The sequence below is a fragment of the Pteropus vampyrus genome, unplaced genomic scaffold (assembly GCF_000151845.1).
Source record: "Pteropus vampyrus isolate Shadow unplaced genomic scaffold, Pvam_2.0 Scaffold839, whole genome shotgun sequence".
Taxonomy (NCBI): Eukaryota; Metazoa; Chordata; class Mammalia; order Chiroptera; family Pteropodidae; genus Pteropus; species Pteropus vampyrus.
In genome coordinates, this window is record NW_011889620.1 from 9,808 (window position 1) to 14,087 (window position 4,280).

At 35.4% G+C, this 4,280-nt stretch overlaps 1 pseudogene; it reads right to left on the reverse strand.

Annotated features, from left to right (window-relative positions):
- Positions 1-1,106: 1,106 nt before the first annotated feature.
- Positions 1,107-3,836, reverse strand: LOC111734188 (annotated as a pseudogene).
- Between the last annotated feature and the right edge of the window lie 444 nt (positions 3,837-4,280).

The window sequence follows — 4,280 nt, forward strand, 5'->3', positions numbered from 1 at the left end:
GAAAAGACCCCTCACCAGAGTTTCAGAGCAGAGGCAGAAGTTTCTGGAAAGGAGCAGGTACTGATTTGCCCCACCAGAAGCAGGTCTTGATCCCTGTATAGCACGAATGAGACTTGGTGATATCGACACTCCCAGAAGCCACCATAGACTGTGTGACAGTGGATACTGTGGACCAACTTGCAGAAGGCAGTAATCGAGAGAGATGGGTGACTGTCTCGCTACACAGGAAAAGGTACTTTACTGGGTGGCTGGTGAGGACTGATGTCCAGGAAAGGTGTAACCAGCAGGGCTGATGAAATCCTAAACAACATCATGTTTTCTTTGTTTTTGCCTCGACTCTTCCAGATTCTGAGCTGCTCTCATACCATGTCCATCACCACATGTGAAATTTAGAGTTATGCTGTTGCTCCCTATTTCCTGAACAAAGAGATAGCAAAGAGATAGTAGAAGAAAGATTTTCTATATTGGACATCTTAGGAAGCCCAAAAGTATTGGGCCAAAAATTAATGATTTTTGAAGTCACCCAGAGCAGAACCAAACAGCAGAACAATGCTGTTTACTCACAGTTAAGTAATATAAACATCTTATTAAGATATAGTTTTTAGAAACTGCAACCAACTTGGGACAAAAAGTTAAATATATTTCTTCCATAAAGCATCCCATCTTAATTTCAGAGTTTTCTGTGAAAACTCTAACTCAAACTGTAAAGATAACAAGAACTGGATTAACAATATAGCCTGAGTAGTTTTTTGGCATTAGTTTTTTGGCATCCTCTCTCATTATTTTTTTTAATGAAAGTAGAAGGTTTCACCTCTGGTGTATCTAAATTTGTTTAACCAATCCTTTGTTTTACTACATATTTTAATTTTTTTGTTTTAATTAGTCAGAAGGCATAAATTGTTAATTTGTTGACAAAAAGCAGTTTGCCTTACTCAGTGAAAATGCAAGGTTGAGCCCACATAATCATATCAGACATGCACATGTTTAGGTGGTGCTGCCTGTGTGGTTCTTCCTGTTTCGTCTCAAGAATGTTAAAGGGACGTTATCCCATAGGGAAGCTTATTCTTCAGCTGTTATTATGAGATTTTTAGGTTGATGATTATAGGCAGTTTAGTCTTTCTTATGACCCCATTTCTCTTTCCTCCTCCACAGTGGAATCTTCACAGTTTTTCACCTTCCAAGAGCAGTAGAAAATGAATATAGCTCAGGTGAGTTCAGTTTTTTAATAACCTGTTTATTTTACAGTGGATTTTATAAGAACTTAAGCTTCTCTGTGTTAACATGGAAAAGTAGATCAGATGAATTCAGAGAACATGTAGAAATACAGATGAATAGCAGAGCAAAGGTGGCTGTAGATATATGCAGGTTCTCATATTACAAATTTACCAAATTGGAGCTCCAAGTTTATTTCTGAGGTTTTTGATATCCATGTGAGAGTGTCAGATAGTACTTCTTTAAAGACCGACGTTGGTGAGAAGATAAAGCAAACTTCATAGAATGTAAAGAGAATTGATGACAAAAATATCTTTGTTGTTTTCAAGTAGGTTATCTAGTTAACATCTTTCCATTGATAACTCTAAAATAATATACTTGTTCTGCAGTAAAAGCAGAAGACTTAATGCTAAATGTAAACTCCGTCAATACTATATTTTTCAGAAACTCAAACATAGCGGTTGAATTAAGACATTTTCCTGATAAATCAACTGAATATCCATAAAATTACTCTGCATAAGTATTTTGAGTACCTATGATATTCAGGTTGTTCATCTGACAGTTTAAAATTCTATTTTCTTTCAAATATTTCAACACTTTACATTCATAGTTCGAACCTCTGCGTGATGCCTTAGTTTTTCTCCCCATGTGCCTGTGATCTTGAGATCAGTCTTGATTATAATCAAATCTAGTGGGTCTCATCTCATCCTTTCTTTACTTGACTTTCCTGTATCACTTGCCTCTACTTCTCACTCTGTCCTTCAGGAAAGTTTCTCTGTTAGTGTCTGTGACACCTCCACTATGTCTGTCCTTCCCCTGTTGCTGTCTTCATGGCATCACCTTCTTTCCCTTGTTCTTTCATACGGCTCATCCCCATTTTCATCCTTGGCCCTTTAATCTTTATTGTCTTGTGATAATTCATCCTCTCTCATTATTTTAAAACAGCCTCGTTGAGATTGAATTCATATACCATGATGTTCACCCATTTAAAGTGTAAAATTCAACGATTCTTTAAAAAGTGTATTTGCAGATATGTGCAAACATCACAGTCAATTTAGAGCATTTTCTTTCTTTTTTTACTACAAAACAAATTTTATTTTATATATCACTAGCTATGAATTTTTTTCTACCTAGTGCCATTATCCAAGTAGTCTGACCATTTCGTGTTTATAATTCACTTCTTTATTTACAGAATTTTCATGATTTACATAAGTACATCTGTCAGTGAAGGTTTAACATTGAGATGCAATCTAGTATCCGTAATATCTGATGTTTTGCAGATAGCAATGTAGAAGAGCTGTATTTTTATCCTTTTCATTTGGGTCACCTTATGCAAAAAAAATAATAATTTAGACATTTAGATATCAGTGCATTCTAAATCTCTATCTTTAGAGATTTTCCAGTGCACTCATAGAAATGGTTGCAGGCAGAAAGATTTTCAGAAACAACTTCCATGTCCACACCTTGTTGTAATTTCTGTACCATTTTGTTATCCAGCTGCTTTCCTTTGCATGCAAAAGGGGCCCGGATGAGAGGAATGTTTTGTTTGATTTCTTTGATGTCCAGAACTTGCTGCTGTTCTTTATTTTTTTTCAACCTGTTCATTATAAATTTAGCTTGGCATTTCTGTTTGATCTCCTTGACTCTCTTCATACATGAGTAGTTTGATTCCACAGCTTCACTGGTATCTTAACAGGTTCTATGTTTTTCAAATTAAAATGAATTATCCACTGTAAGCTTTTTATCAGCTACTTTACAGAATGCTTTAGTCCACCTGAACTTCTGAGTGTTGCGCTCCTTTTTAAAGTTTTTATGACACTTGGATTTACAGAATCTGAACAACTTGTAGTCATTGTGGAAGAACATCATGCTGTGGCCAGGTATATGGGCAGCAAACAGAAATAACACTTATGGATTCTCATGTGAATACCTGTGCGGACCTATCACCCAAATGCTGAGCAATTCAGAGCACTTACATCACCTTAAAAAGCAAAGCAACTCTGTAAACTTTAAGTATCCCATCGTCCCATTCCCCCCAAGCCACTAGCTACTGTTACTTTACTTTGTCTCTAGATTTGCTGAATCACTCCCTATAGTATTTCTTGTAGGGCAATTTTGCCTTTGATGCATTCTGTTTTTGTTTATCTTGGAAAGTTTTAATTTTTACATATTTGCTGGGTATTCTTGGTTGACAACCTTTTTCTTTGAGCACTTTGAATGTTGTCTCACTGCTTCCTGTCCTCTGTTTCCTGATCAACTGTTATTGATGTTGCACATGATGAGTCATGTCTTCCTCTCTGCTTTCAAGATTGTCTTTTTGACAGTTTGATTATCATATGCAGGTGCAGCTCTCTTACTCCAAGTTTATCCTTCTTGAAGTTCATTGAGTTTTTGGTATGTGTAGATTGTTTTCATCAAATTTGGAGACTTCTTGGTCATTATTTTTTCAAATATTCTTTCAGAGTATGTCTTCTCTTTGTCTGGGACTCTCATTATGCATTGACTTGTAAACTTGATGCTAACTCATAGTTATTTTTCATCATTTTTTCTGTTTCTCACACTGCATAATTTCAACAGACATATTATACAGTTTGTTCATTCTTTCTTCGACTTGCTCAGATCTGTTATTGAATTCCTCTGGTGAAAGTTTTGTTTCAGTTATTGTACTTTTCAGCTCTTGAATTTCTCTTTGATTCCTTTTTATCGATACTCTTTACTTAGTGAAATATTATTCCTATATTTTTCTTTTATCCTTAGACATTCTTTCCTAGGGGTCATTGACCATATTTAAAACAACTGATTTAAAGTTGTTTCTTAGGAAGTCTAACATCTCCTTCCTTAGGAGCAGTTTCTTTTGATTATACTTTTTCCTGCATATGGATCTTACTTTCTTTTTTTTTCCCCCTTGTTTAATGGTTTGTTGTTGTTGTTGTTATTGTTGATAACTGGACATTTAAAATAACATAGATGAGACAGCTCTAGAAATCAGAATGTCTCCCTTCCATAGGGATCATCCTTGATATTTATTTGTTCAGTGACTTTTCTGAACTAATTCTGTAGAACCTATA